The 16113-nt window shown below is 42.0% G+C and overlaps 1 long non-coding RNA gene across 2 annotated transcripts in view; it reads left to right on the top strand.

Annotated features, from left to right (window-relative positions):
* LOC147034551 (uncharacterized) overlaps positions 1–14824 on the top strand; it is a 58077-nt gene extending 43253 nt beyond the window's left edge. Inside the window, exons 5-6 of one of the 2 annotated variants that reach the window (XR_015060171.1) lie at positions 10696–10732; positions 14431–14824. This is a non-coding gene — a long non-coding RNA (uncharacterized LOC147034551). The remainder of the gene's footprint in view (positions 1–10695; positions 10733–14430) is intronic. The other variant, XR_015060178.1, reaches the window with a different exon arrangement.
* Positions 14825–16113: the final 1289 nt, after the last annotated feature.

The raw sequence follows: 16113 nt of genomic DNA on the forward strand, positions 1-16113 counted from the left end.
CTGGCTCGGAAAACAGATTGTTGGGGGATACAGACCATGCTGGACCAATGAAGGAAAAGACGAAAACGAGCTGGGAACATTTCTACACAAGCATTTATTTACACTCAAACGAGAAAAGCTATTTGGCACAATAAATTGGGTTTATTAGTATATACAGCAGGGAAAGCAAGGAATTCATGGGGTGTGACAAAAGGCAAGCAATTTACAAATACAGACACAGAGCAGACTTATCCTGTTGTACCTTCAACAATCTTAACGTGTGCTATGACAGGCACCATCACGTACACACACACACAAACCCGAGGAAGATTAGATAGCCCTCAGGAAAGAGAGCAGAGGACTAACGGCCTCGCAATACCTGGTGCGGTTTGCCGACCGCACAACCCAGTATACTTTGGGGGATGCTCCGCTTGAGTGATCCCACCTCAAGAGTCAGGACGTTATCTCCTGCTTTATCACTTTGCCAGGGCTCATGGAGACATGTGCTCCACACTGTTCACAGAAGAACGTCTGTCGCACACCAACCCTTTGTGTAGATGCAGCGACAGACAGACGATGAGGAGCAGAGAAGAGAGGGCGGAGCAGAGAGGTGAAGGAGAGTGCAAGGCAAACAGCTGAAGATGAAGGCAAGGCAGGCAGGCAAAATAAGAGGAAGAGAGTGGACGGCTTTGAGATCCACCTTTTATAAGCCCCAGGTGAAAGGTGGGGTGACGACCCGAATTGCGCTTCCTTGTTGAGCCACGGCGGTCATAGCCCCACCCTGCCAGGCTCTTGGGGCCAGAAGCGGTCTCATCCATGATCTGCACACATCCGGCATGACATGGCCTGGAGCATCGCACTGCCCCCCCCGCAACCCCCGTCCTTTGCCGCCTGCCCTGCCATGTGCTTGTAACTGGACGAGGGCCATGTTGGTCCCACACACCCATTCGGGGCATCCCTGGCGAGATGCAGTTGGTGCTCTTTACATTCTTGGCCTGTCCCCACACCACGCAGTCCGAGTGGCATGGCCCATGCAGCGCGCCTCTGTTTGGTGGCAAATTGTATCGATGCTGAGGTGCAAGGAGACGGGGGGGGTGATATTTCCCGTGTGCGAGAGATGTTGGTGGCCGAGGTGGTGAGTTTTTGGTGAGTGAAGGTTGAGCAAGGTGAGACGCCATTGTAAATTGGCATGCAGATTTGAATGAAAGGGTGTGCCATGCGTGCACTGGGCAGCGAGTTTGTTCATGTGGTGATTCTCAGGTGGCTGCGTGGGTGCTGTGCTTCACTTGATTTGCACAATGGAAAAAAGGGAAGGGTTGGTTAGAAATCAGGATCGAAGATAGAGATATATTTATTAGACCTAGCTGCTCGACACACACAACGCACTTTTTCCCGTTAACCCATTAGACATGAAGGGAAGATCTGACTGCATGAAGACTAATGAAATAACTGCCAGGGGATCACTGTATGTTGGGTGCCATTGCCTTAGAGGCATGCAGTTTTGCAGAACCGCAAATATATATATATATATATATATATATATATATATATATATATATATATATATATATATATATATATATGTATATGTATGTATATGTATGTATATGTATGTATATGTATGTATATGTATGTATATGTATGTATATGTATGTATATGTATGTATATGTATGTATATATATGTATATATATGTATATATGTATATATATGTATATATGTATATATATATGTATATATATATATATATGTATATATATATGTATATATATATATATATATATATATATATATATATATATATATATATATATATATATATATATATATATATATACACATACATTCATGTACATATACTAGCAGATCCTACCTACCGTTTCACTGACAGCTTAATTAGTTGTCCTGTTTGCCAACAAATTTGGATGAAAAGGAGAAAGGGAAGGAAGACAAATTTACCCGTGTATCAAGTGCTTTAACCCCTAGTCCCTACCTCCTGCTCCACCCCTTCTTTGCCCTTTGACAGGCCCCTCTGGGATATTTATGGGGGGGGGGGAGGTGTTGGAGAAGGGATGGAGAACAAATTTACCCATGCAAAATGCTTCAACCTCAGCGTTGCCCAGGAAATAAGAAAATTGTAATATCCTCAGCCACTACCACCAGGTGGCGATACACGGCACAAATTTACATTGATTATTTCACATATGGGGGAAAAGGTGTTCAGGATGAGCAGTTCGGAACAAACCATGCAAATCAACAGACACAAAGAGGGAAATGGGGACACACAAGCTTATATACAATGATAAGTACTGTACGATATAAATAAAACCGAACCCACACTGGGCACCACAGATCACACTTACACAAACATGTGCATGCATTATTGATATTATACTTCGTAGCCTTGGTTTTATCCCTGATGGGTCCTCTGGAGCCCCACACACCCCCGCGTGAGGCAGCAGCCACATAGCCTATGTGAACCGCCACACAAAGTTGTATTTGCACCCTGAGTTTGGAGTTCCCAACTGTAAAGATGTGGCTGAACATAAGGAACAAAGTCAGAGAGAGAGAGAGAGAGACACACAGAGAGACACAGAGAGACACAGACACAGAGAGACAGAGACACAGAGAGACAGCGAGACAGCCACAGACACAGACACAGATATAAAAAGGTCCAAGTGGTCTAAATCTCTAAATGGTGAAGAGTGCAATGGGTCTGAATGGTGTTCAGATCTGAGGGGTCTAAAGGGACTTAAGTGGTGTCAAGGTATAAAGGTTATAGGGGTCATAAGGGTACAGACGGTCAAAAGGGTGAAGGGATCTAAAAGTGTCAAGTGTTAAAACAGTCTTGATGGATCTTATGGGTCTTTTGGGTTATCAGGGTATTTTTGGTTCTCTGGGACTTTTGGGTCATCGGGGGTCCATTGGGTCTTTTCAGTCTTTGGGGTGTTTTGGGTCCTCGGAGTCTTTTGAGTCTTCTGGGTCATTCGGTTCTTATGGATCTTTTAAATCCTTGAGGACTTTTGGGTCATCTGGGTCTTTTGGTTCTTCAGGATATTTTGGGTCATCAGGGTATTTTGGGTCATTGGGATCCATCTGGGTCTTTTGGGTCCTCTGGGGACTTTTGCGTCTTGTGGGTCCTCTGGGTCTTTGGGACCCATGGGGACTTTTGGGTCCTTGGGGTCTTTTGAGTCATCTGGGTCTTTTGGGTCTTTGTAGTCCTTTTGGTCCTCAAGGACATTTGGGTCATCTGGGTCTTTGGGTTCCTTGGGGTATTTTTGGTCCTTAGAGTATTTTGGGTTCTCAAGGTCTTATGTTTCCTTTGGGTCTTTGTAGTATTTTGGGTCCTCTTGAACTTTTGGGTCATCTGGGTCCTCTGGGGACTTTTTGGTCATCTGAGTTATTGGGGTCTTTTGGGTCTTCTGGGTCTTTTTGGTCATTGGGGCTTTTTGGGTCTTTGTGGTCCTTTGGGTCCTCAAGAACTTTTAGGTCATCTGGGTATTTTGGGTCCTTGTGGACTTTTGGGTCTCTGGAGTCCTCAGGGTATTTTATTTCCTTGGGGTCTTTTTAGTCTTCAGGGTCTTTTGTGTCCTCAGTGTCTTTTGGGTACTCAGAGTCCTTTTTGGTCTTAAGGGTCTTAAAAGGTATTCAACAGTCAAAGGGGTCTCAACAGTCCAAAGGGTCGAAAAGTACATTCCAATAGTACGTAATTAATAGATGTATGTGTGAGGTCAGGGTACAATTCATGTTCAAACAGAACATAATTAAAAGACATGTCGTCACACCGCTTCACGGACGGACTCACCGTGTTTTTCGTTTTTCTTTCAAAACTTCAAAACATATATATTTATTTGTAATTGCTCAGGAAGAGAAACCTGACGAAGTAACATTGGAACCAAAGGAAAATTAGAAATTGTTATACCCTCTGCCACTACCACCAGGTGGTGCTACACGGTATATATTATACACAGATAATTTACGCCCCCCCCATCCCCCATTACCCCCCACACCCCCACGTGAGGCCATGTCCACATAGCCGATGTTACCCCCCATACAAAGTTGTATTTGTACCCTGACTTTGGACTTTGCAACTTAAAAGATGTGGCCGTGCATAAGGTACAAAGATAGATAGATCGACAGCCACTGTGTGTGTGTGTGTGTGTGTGTGTGTGTGTGTGTGTGTGTGTGTGTGTGTGTGTGTGTGTGTGTGTGTGTGTGTGTGTGTTTTTGTTTTTACATCCACTGCTTCTGCATGCTTCTACTTAGAGGAAATGGTATGAACCCTGCACCTGTTTTCGAAACCCATTGCTTTCTGTACCCACCTTACTCAGTTGCACACAACTGTCCCTGGACTCTCTGTCCTTTTACTATGACAAAGTGGAGAGCTTGCTGTGAAACCTCGACATCAGACTCTGCAATCAGTCTGATGATTTCCGCAGTCAGATTCTTCAGTCAGACTCTGCAATCAGATTTCTGCAGGGCGCTCAAGAGTCTGATGTCTGATGTTGGCATCAGCCCACGTGTCCTAAAAACCCGCTCCTCAGCTCTTGCTCACCCTCTCTCTGTTCTCTTCACCCTCTCGTATGCTAAAGGTCATCTGCCATCTGCTTGGAAATCAGCAAACATTACTGCCCTGAATAAAAAGGTGCAAAAACAGATCCCTGCAACAACAGACCAATCAGCATTCTCCCAATCATCAGCGAGGTTATGGAATCCATCATCACTTCAGACATTAAATCTTTCCTCTTCTCCAATGGCCTAATTTCCGATCATAAATTTGGTTTCAGACCAAGTCATATGCTGCTTGTGCTCTCCCAACAATAGATGGAGGTACTCAATGCCGGACATGAAATTAGAGCCATATCCCTAGATGTATCACATGTTTTGACATGGTCTGGCACCCTGCCCTGCTCACCCAACTCTCTTCATACGGTATCCAAGGCCTTCTCCACTTATGGCTCGCAGACTTCCTCTCCTATTGCAGCCAACGTGTGGCCCGAAATGGAGTTCTTTCATCCCCTCTTCCTGTCCAGGCTGGAGTTCCTCAAGGTAGCGTTCTGGGCTCTGTTCTTTTTTGGTTTTTATCAATGATCTCTCCGACTCTCTGGAAAATCCTCTATCTCTTTGCTGATGACTCCACCCTCTGCCGTACCATCTGTCATCCCTCAAACCAGCAAGCAGTAGCTTTATTGCTCTCTGCAGATCTGAGTAAAAAACAAACTGGTCCAACACGTGGAACATGTCTTTCAATTATGACAAATCTAACACTCTCACTATGACTCTCAGAAAGGACTGTTTGGAAAAACCCACATTGACTTTATCAACAATCCTCTTGAAGAAGTCCTTTCATTCAAGCTTCTGGGACTCACTGTCTGCCATGATCTTTCCTGGGAAAGCCACATTTCCAATGTGGCCTCCAAAGCCAGTCGCCGATTGGGAATCCTCCATCGTGCAAAGTCCTTCCTCAGCCCACCTGAGCTCCTTACCACATACAAAGCTTTCATCCACAGCATGAAGGAGTACTGCTCTCTCCTCTGGGCTGGTGCTCCTGCGTTTCACCTTTCTCAGCTTCAAGCTATGGAAACCAAGGCATTTCGAATCATTGGTATCTCCTGCGATGAGGCTGAGTCTTTGGGCCTCTTACTCTCTCACCACAGGCAGGTCGGTGGTCTTTCTGTCTTCTAGCATCTCCTCTCCAGTCTCACCGCCCCCCTCCCTGCTCTGTCTGTGATTATTCCCGACCATATTTCTGCAGGGTGCTCAAGGTCTGCCAACAACCCCCTTCTGGTAAAACTACCAAAATCACGAATCACTTGTCACCTTCAATCTTTCATTCCTCTTTTTTTCCCACCTTTTGAATAAACTCCCTTGCTCTCTTCAATCCCATTCTTCCCTCCAAGCCTTCAAAACAGCTGTTCACCACCACCTTATCGTCCCCCATCCAAATCCTCGATCTTTTCTACCCCCGTTAATCAACCCCAAACCCACCTCCTTCAAATTCCCTGCTTTCCTTCCTGAAAGTCCCTATAATGTCCATCTTGTATTCCCCATGTTTCCACCCCACCCCTCTCCCTTCCACAGATCTCCTAATGTCTCTGTTCCCCCCACTGTTTTGTCCTTCCCACTCCCGCCCCCCTTGTCTCATGCCCCCCTTGCTGTGCGTTGTGTGTGTGCTCTCATGGGAGCCTCAACAAGGTAATCAAAAAAACAACAAAAAACTTCTGATCCACCAATATTCCTTGTATTTCTTAGATGTCCGTGAGTCTGATTTGCATTTTGGAACAGAACAATTCTGGTTAACCACTGTTAAATTGCCACTGTTTTGTCTAAATGCTGAAATTTCTGTTTCAGACGATTTGAATTCCAGATTTTGTGCTAGCAATGGCAGGTTACAAGTGCCCAGTGAGCAGAACCGAATTATTGTAAACACAAACACAGAGCATGGGCAAAAAGCCTCGTTTAGCATTTGTACGTCATTTTGAAAGTCGCCTATTGGCCAAGGTCTGGTTCAAACCAACGACCTTCCAGACTCAGAATGGACAATCTATCCATTACAGGCATGACGAGGAATATTAAAAGGAAGAAGAAGAAGAGGAAAAGGTTTTGTTATTCTTCCTCTTTACAACTAATTACACTTCCCAAAGCCATCAATTTCCCCTCAAAATAAGAAGAAGAATAAGAAGGGGAAGTAGTAGTAGTTGTTTTTTTCCATTTACCTTTTGGTTTGTTCATTGAAATGAAAGCAGTTTGTTTTATTTTCTTAAATAAACAAACCTTCCTCAACCTTTCCACCACCCTGATAATAAAGTGCTGGCATTACATATTGAAGTCAGAAAATTTATAACCCGATTGAAATTATTTGTTTAAATTTTTTTATGCTGTTCCCCATGATTGAAATTTGAAGGTCAATTTGAACTGCATTTAATTTTATTGGCATGCTGGGATTCTGGGTGCATTTTGTACATGTCTGTTTATGCTTAAATTTAAAACTTCTCAGAAAATACCATCAATAAAATTTCTATTTTTCACGTTATGCCATGTCCTGGTTTTCCTTGGTTCGTGCATGCAAAAGAGGTGACCAGCTTGGTGGTGTTGAAGTCCAATTTAAAGCACTTGGTGATCACAAAAGAAGTCGCAGTCATCATAGATTAATCATGTTTGGGAGGAGGGTGGGAACCCTTTAGAACTCTTTGGATCCCTTTACAATTACCCTTTGGAACAGTACCCTTTGGTATCCTTTCAAATTTACCCTTTAAATTCCTTTAGCATTGCCCTTTAGACCCCTTGACACCCCAAATACCAATTAATACCCTAAGACCGTTGAGAACCTTAAGACCCTCAATACTCTTTAGACGCTTTATAACCCTAAGACGCTTTCAACCCCTAATACCATCACAACACCCTTTAAGACCCATAAAACCCACAAGACACTTTATAACCCGAAGACACTTTAAGACCGTGAAAACACTTCAGAACCTAAATACCCCTAAGACCTCCAAGAACCCTTTGGAATTACCCTTCAAAAATACCCTTTAGAACTACTCTTTAGAACCCTTTACATCCCTTTAGAATTACACCTGAGAACCATTTATAATTACCCTTTAGAACCCTTTAAACCTATTGTTTTGAAATACCTTTTAAAACCTTTAAGAATCATTGTTTAGAACCCTTTAGAATTTACTCTTTAGAACCCTTTAAAATTACCCTTTCGAACCCTTTAAAATTATTATTTAGAACCATTTAAAATTATTCTTTAGACCCTTTAGAATTTACTTTTAGAATGCATTAAATTATTCTTTAGAACCCTTTATAATTTACTCTTTAGAACCCTTTAAAATTACTTTTTAGAAGCTTTTAGAATTATTCTTTTGAACTCTTTAAAATTATTCTTTAGAATTACCCTTTAGAACCCTTTAAATTTACCCATTTAGAATTCTTTAGAACCCTTTCGAATTTACTCTTTAGAACCCTTTAAAATTACCCTTTATAATTACCTTTTAGAACCCTTAAGAATTTATTATTTTTAACCCTTTCAGAATTATTCTTTAGAACCCTTTATAATTACCCTTTGGAACCCTTTAGAATTTATACTTTCGAATTATTCTCCAGAGCCCTTTAGAATTACCTTTTAGGATCCTTTAGAATTTACTCTTTAGAACCCTTTTAGAATTATTCTTAAGAACCCTTTAAAATTACCCTTTAAAATTACCCTTTAAAATTACCCTTTAGAACCCTTTAGAACTCTTTAAAATTCTATTTTAGAATTAACTTTGAGAACCCTTTGGAATTTACTCTTTCGAACCCTTTAAAATCATCTTATAGATCCTTTGGATCCCTTCAGAATTATCCTTTAAAATAACATGTTAGAACCCTTCAGAAGTTACTCTTTAGAACCCCTTAGATTTACTCTTTAGAACCCCTTATATTTACCCTTTAGAACCCTTCATAATTCCTGAGAAGCCTTTAGAATTTATCCTTTATATCCCTTTAGAATTTACCCTTTAGATCACTTTAAAATTAACCTTTGGTATGGTACCCTTTAGAACCCTTTCAAATTAGCATTTAGAACCCTTTAGAATTTACCCTGTATATCCCTTTAGAATTTACCCTTTAGAACCCTTTGGTATTAGAACCCTTTGTTGCCAAGATGAGTCTTGATGGATGTCAAGCTGAACGTGACATAGATGCAACTTGGAAGCGACAAGCCCATGCCAACATAAGTCCTGAGCAATGTCAAGCTGAATGTGAAGAAGATGAAACTCAGAAGTGACAAGCCTGTGCTCGCGTGAATCCTGAGCAATGTCAGGTGAAACACGATAATCGTGCAGCTCAGCAACGCCAAGTCTGTGCCAACATGTCATGTGGGTCAAAGCAGACTTGCCATGTCAGTGATGAAATTTAACCCTCAGAAATCCCTGTGATACTCATACCAGGAATTAACGTCACCACACTGCCCTTGATACACCCTTTCCTTTCCAGAGAGGGACAAAAAGGACCCTCTTACAGTCAGTTGGGATGATGCCTGTGTTCCAGACAGGGCACATAATTGCATGCAATGACACCAGTACAGCATTTCCACCAGCCTTAAGAAGTTCAGCATGGATGCCACAGATTCCAGGAGCTTTACACCATTTCAACCGATTCACCACAGCCTGTGTTTCCACAAAGGAATTTGGTTCACAGTTAATTGGAGAGTCAGCAATAGGGATGGTAACACCCCTGACATCTAACTTAACAGTTGGTGGGTCAGCCTGATACTCGCTCAAAGTAGCCGGCCCACTGGGCCTTCACTTTTTTTTTAATTCTTGTTTTTTTTTGTATACATTGTCGAGGCTCGTATGAGAGCGAAAATTTTCACTTCTTTGTCGAGCCCAACATCCTCCGCTCCAACTGCAATACACCAAGGGACAGGCTTGGAGGAACGCAATGCACCAATTCCTCTGCAAGCAGGATGAGAATCAGTTGACTACAGGTGATGCTCTACCTCTTCGCAGATTCCTCGCACAAAGGCCTCCTTGTCCACCCTCACTGCACGTACAGTTGTATGCCTCAACTCCATAAACATCTCAGCTCTGCTCTTAAGCCTGGCCCTGCAAATCTGGTCAATGGTATCCAGTTGTCCCTTTGGAGACAAAGTTGTTTTTCACCCTACGGAGAGTTTCAAGACATCTACCAGCAATATCAAGGATGGTAGTCTTGAAGTAATGACCGTTTTTACAGCCATTTTTCCCTGCTGTGCAGGGGTTTGGCTTTTTCTTGATGCAATGTTTTATGGCCGGATGCCCTTCCTGACGCCAACCTGGGTCGCCTCTTATGACACACAGGGATATGGTACACCTATTCTAACCGGGGCATACACCGGGACCAGTACACTGGCACTCATTTCGCCGACCTCGGAAGGATGACAGGCTGAGTCAACCCCCTGGTGTTAATTCAGCAGCCAACGGGGCTTGAACTCAGGACCCTTGGATCCCAAGCCGCCACCCTAACCACTAAGCCAACACCAGGCTGATGGTAGTCTTGAAGGCACTCTACAATTCTTCAGGATTCCCCAAAAGACCCAGATCCCCCAAAATCTCGACTCAGCTAGTTCGCAAACTTCTCAGTTATCCTTTCATCATTGAGCTTGTGCTTGTTGCATCTGAACTCTGATGAGGTGATCTATTAGGCCATACATATATGACAGAGGGCCCCCCAGACTCGTGATTTGGCAATAGTTGGAAAACCTCCAAACCCCCAATGGTAAATTTCCAAAGTACTTGGTTAGCCCTTGTTCCCTCCCATACCCTCCTCTCCCCTCCCTCCTCCCCTCCCCCACCTCCACACTACAATCCCTCATGAACTGTCAAAAACCAGTGGAAGACCATGTGCAGAATGACACAATAAACTAAAATATGTTGTAACTTGTGGTTCCAGAATATTAAAAGAAGCAGTGAAAGTGCAACATTTGCTGAATTGTCAAATCTTTATATCAAGCTTCCCTCTGAGATACATGTTCAACAAAAATGCAGGAATATTTTTGTAAGTTTCACCAAACCTGGAAGCATTGTGGTGATGCAGGGAAATTTGACAGGATGTAAAAATGCATTACCTAGATTTGAAGTCTCAATCAAGAGATTCATTTGAACGTAAAATTCAGTAACCTGTTGCATTGAACAAAGTGATACAGTGTTTTTAATAAAGGTAACATAGTGCTTTTCACTTAATCTGTGTGCAGGAGATTATACTGCAGTGGACCAGAATACAAGACCCTCGTAAGTGCCATCAACCATCATCTTTTGCGATTATATTTCACTAACCACTTGCAATATATGCACCTTGTCTTGAATCTCGACCTAGCTATAAAACACACACACACACACACACACATTTAGCAAGCAATTTCTATGACAATGACTTTGAACAGAAGGTGCATTCTTTCCTAACATATTGTCAACAATTGATCACAATCCAATGCTTTTCTCCCACACTGATTACATAATACATTAACATTCTCAAGCTGTACTAATCCTTGGACCTGTTTAATACCATGCCAGGTCTTGTGATAAAAAGGTCAGCTATTGAAAACTGGTGGATGTGTTCAACGGTTTCCGTTTCCTCCTGTTATATTATATGGGGACAATGAAGGCCCTCTGTCCCTTCGGTCTTTCTTTATTTTATTATATTTCATTTCAAATGTGCAAGTTCGTATCAATATTTTTCTTGGATAAAACAGATTATTTTGGAAGCTTTATTATAAATTTATTTGACTTGCTGAACTAATGTTATAAACTCGTGTAAAGCCCATCTAAAATTACGGGGCCAAGAGTATCCCCTTCACCACCTCCATCAGAGTACAGTTGTAGAGAATGTAACTCACAGGCTTGTGGATTTACTTTTGTTTTCTAAAGAAAAGTATCATTATTTTATAAATATATATTTTATCAAAGTGATAACGGAATTTCAAATGACTCAGTAAAATTACTCACCCATATATATTGTTACGAATCTGGAAGCCATGAGCACTCAATGTACAGGTCCTTCTTCTTATTCTTCTTTTGGCTGCTCCTGTTAGGGGTCGCCACAGCGGATCATCCGTATGATCCGCATTGTGATTTGGCACATGCTTTACGCCGGATGCCCTTCCTGACGCAACCCTGGTGGCCTCTTACGACACAGGGATATGGTACACCTATTTTAACCGGGGTATACACCGGCCCAGTACACTGGTACTCATTTCGCCGACCTCGGAAGGATGACAGGCTGAGTCAACCCCCTGGTGTATTAATTCAGTGGCCCAACGGGGCTTGAACTCAGGACCTTTTGGATCCCAAGCTGCTGCCCTAACCACTGCGCCAACACCAGGCTCCCAATGTACAGGTCCTATCGGTCAGTTATTTTGATAAGTAAATGTGGATAGATTGCTCCCTTTCCCTTGTTTAATGGGTAATTAAATGTTCATGCGCTGCGGAGTTATTTTGATAGTCAGGGATTTCTTTTATTTTTACACCACCAACATCTTCTACAACACCAGCATCACCTTCACCTTCACCTCGCTCTGACCGACGCCATGGCCTACCTGCATGTCGGCACGAACGTGGGGGGTGTCCAATGTGCCAGGCGGGGTTTATTTAGGGCATTGGCATCTTGGATTTCACTACAAATAAGGGCATGGCGCCCCTGTCAGCCAATCAGAGGGGTGCGAGCGAGATTGCCGTCGGGCAGCCAATGGGAGAGGGCCATGCCTGAATGGACGGTGTGGGAGAGAAAGAAAGGAAAGGAGAGCCGAGGATAAGCGCGGCGGAACGGCTGGAAAAAGAGAGAGTTTTGGTTGTCGGGACGAGCGCTGAGCAGAGCTCTGGACTTTGATCACTCTCACTGGTGCCTGGTTCTTCGGGCCGTTTCCTCGAGCGCGTGTTCTGGCCTCTACTCGTCCTGTCGCTGGTGCCTGGTTCTTCGGACCGCAAATTGACGCTGGCCTGGTTCGCTCGTGTCAGCCAAACCACATGAGGTGGACAGGTCCGTGTCCTTCTGGGTATCTGTGTGTGTGTCTGTCGGTGGGCCCGTCTTTAAGTTGTAAATGGTTAAGTGCCTTCGCTGTACATTATTTGGCTTGCATCTCTAACTAGTCGTGATATAACTCTTCACTTACGTGCTTCCCTCCTTCCCCACCTACTGTTAATAAATACCCTATTTGTTAAATCTATCAGCTTGTTTTTGCGTTTCTTTTATGGGTTTAACACGGTGCGTGTTGGGGAATTAGAAAGGCCGTTGTTTCCGTAGTGGTGTGCATTTGGGACCAACCGAAGCTCAGTGACCATCCGCTCGGGTCACGCACGGGTCGAGCGCGCATACGGCTCGTCCTGTACGAGTGCCATCTTGGGTGTGAATACTCGGTAGCTCGCCATGTGGGTCTAGGTATTTTGAAGTTTGGCAAATAACCCTGTACCACGTGGTGGAATTATTGACGATTCACGGTCCGGTAAGGGACCCATACCCTCGGAGTTTTCCGAAAGGTATGATCTAAATTCCGGGTGTTTGGCAGAGTCGACCCTACTGCTCCACCTGGTGGTCGTGCAAGCAGCCGATCCCCTGCCCGCACAAATATATATATATATATATATATATATATATATATATATATATATATATATATATATATATATATATATATATATATAAATATATATATATATATATTTAAATAGATATATATATATATATATATATATATATATATATATATATATATATATATATATATATATATATATATATATATATATATATATATATATATATATATATATATATATATATATATATATATATATATACAGAAATATATATATATATATACAGAAATATATATATATATATATATATATATATATATATATACAGAAATATATATTGTTGCGGCCACGGGTACCGAGACACCAGCTTGTCACTCAAGGGGATTAATCCCCAGTTGTCCTCGGTAGAGCCAGACCTGGGGCCACCGCTCACAATTAATGTTGCGGTACGGTGGGTTGTGTTAACTACGAACGCCACCCAGTCACCCACGAGTTCCAGTGTCCACCATCTAATTATTCCATTTAACTAGAGGTCACGTGGTTACCTGAGTGGGGAATGCACCCTCGGCAAAGCACCAATGTTATCTCGATTAGATTTTAATTAGGGCGGCCGAGCCTTTTAACTGCTGGTGCATGCCGACGATTTTTGGTCAAATCTGTGGTTATTACCTCCCAGTCCATCTTGGTTCAGACAATGCTAGACCAATGGAAGGAAAGGACAAACACGGACAGGTTGGAAATCGACAAATAATTTATTATTAATAAAATAAATAAATAAAAATAACTTTTTATTTGCTGAGGTAAATAAAGAATTTCAAAGCAAAATCAATCCTAACAATTTTGAACATCCTGGAGAAATCATATACATGTGAATGAATGGCTTGCAAGTTATTAAAAAACTAATCGTTTTTGGTTTGTTTTGTTTGTTTTGTAATGTGAAAAAGGGAGATGCATATAAAGTAGATAATATTGTGGCAGTCACCGTTTTATGCTTTCCAGCTGCTTTTCCCAACGGTACTATTTGACTTGTTTTATTTTTTCTTAAGGATTACATAAAGTAGACATTCTGACAAATTTTATGCATTGTATTTACTACCCTTATAGGCAGAAATGCAGCTTTTCTCATTTGTTTTGACACCACTGCAATTGCTGTCATTAATAGCAATACTCTCAAGCAAAATTTTGAAATTAAAGGTAAACATGTCTGCAGAGAGTAGATTGCAAGCAATGGCTTTGATAAAATAAGTAATTAATGGACTCGGTGCTCGCATGAGATTTCCATTGGTAGAAATCATCCTTTTTTCTTCAGAAAAATGCTTTGTCGAATCTTTTCATGTTAAACAAGATGTGTCGTCGAATGTTTTCATATTATTCTCCATTTATGTTGCAATTTGCAGCTCACCTCAAATCCTGCAGCAAGAAAATGAGGACTTATTTCGACTAAAACCACACATTCCTCTTGGCACCTTCATTTTCAAGTGCATGATGTCATTTGAACACTGTCTTTATCCTCATGGGTATCGTTGCCATGCCAATGCAGCTCCACACTCAAACAATATATGGGAGTTTTGATATAGCCTTTCGTACCCTTTATGCCAGTAGTGAATGCTTCACTCACTGAAGTGTTGCCTTCATTCAAAGCATGCCCCAAGCGAACGGCAGGAAACTGACCGTGCATTGGTGAGATAAAAGTGGAAAAGGGAGGGTTGGGGTATAAGAAATGGAGTTGGCAGTGTAACACATGAATAATGATACAAGGTTAAATTGTTTTCACGAGCATGACCTTACCAAATAAAGTATTGCTTTCACATGATCCTATCTTGTTGTTTTTCCTCCAAATGGAACTCCAGAATAGTCTGTGTGCAGAAGTCCACAAAACCTGACTTGTATCCTTATCTAAATAAGAATCAGACAACTCTTATTTACAAAGCAACTTTTACCTTTCCATCTGCAAGCTTACCAAAGTGCTGTTTCAAGCCATATTTTCACACCGTGTGGTTATATCACCATCTCCATTTTACACCATGTCGAAACCACACAATTGGTCAGAATTTGATAAAATATTTGTAGCTAATGCAGGCCCGTAGATTCACGTGGGGGAGGGGGGTGGGGGCGTGGAAGTTTCAAAAAGTTGGACCACTGAGAGCATGATAGCGCAGCACCATCATGCCTTTTTTGGATGGGATGCAGCCGCATTGCTTTACTGCAGAAAGTGAAAGTGCCGAAAATACAGAGCTCAATGGGTTATCATTTTGGGGTGTTTTTAGGCCATATATCAGTGTTACATCAACATGGCAGCATGTAAAACACTATTTCATTGATTGATGTCTTGAAAATCGATCAAAGTTCGAGTTTAAGTTAAATTCACCAAGTAACTTGTCATAGGAAACACCATGTCAGAAAAGGGAACACATGTAATGGGAATATACAGATGTGCATACATACACATTTGTTTTTATAATATTACTGTGCAGGAGACCCTCGTGTAACATGCGGTATGTGTTCCCGTGAAATGCCGTGTTATCTGAAAACGTGTTATGGGGCAAGATTTAACATGTAAAAATAGGGGTTATGTTCCAAACGAGGATGATTTCAACGACATAAGGTTGAAGTCCCATCTCTCTTTGAATATCAATGCTGTACTCACCTCGATCAAACCGATCTCAAACTTTTGATTTCACCTCCAATGAATGAGACTTTCTTAACTTCTTCTTTACTTGATCATTATCTCCAATGCCACTTTTTACATGCTTTGCAGCCACAGTTTTTAGCACTGTGAGTGAGCAACTCACTCAGAATGATAGAGCTCAGAATGATTGAGAATCTCTCAGGATGACGGAGCACAAACGATTCGCACTGGATAACCGAGCCTGAACAACTCACTCAGAATAACGGATCTCAGTTGTTATTGTTGGTGGTGGTGGTGGTGTTGAATTAAATCCACACTGTAGCGAAAACACGTTATCAGACCACGTGTTTTCGGGGGGGGGGGGGTCACCCATCCAAGTAATTTTATAATTAAAGTCTATCAAGATATTCTTTGTGGTCAATGCTCACGAGGGTAAAAGAAAAGATGAGGA

The sequence above is a fragment of the Eptatretus burgeri genome, chromosome 1 (genome assembly GCF_056783735.1).
Source record: "Eptatretus burgeri isolate ZD-2024b chromosome 1, Ebu_testis_v1, whole genome shotgun sequence".
In the NCBI taxonomy this organism is placed as follows: domain Eukaryota; kingdom Metazoa; phylum Chordata; class Myxini; order Myxiniformes; family Myxinidae; genus Eptatretus; species Eptatretus burgeri.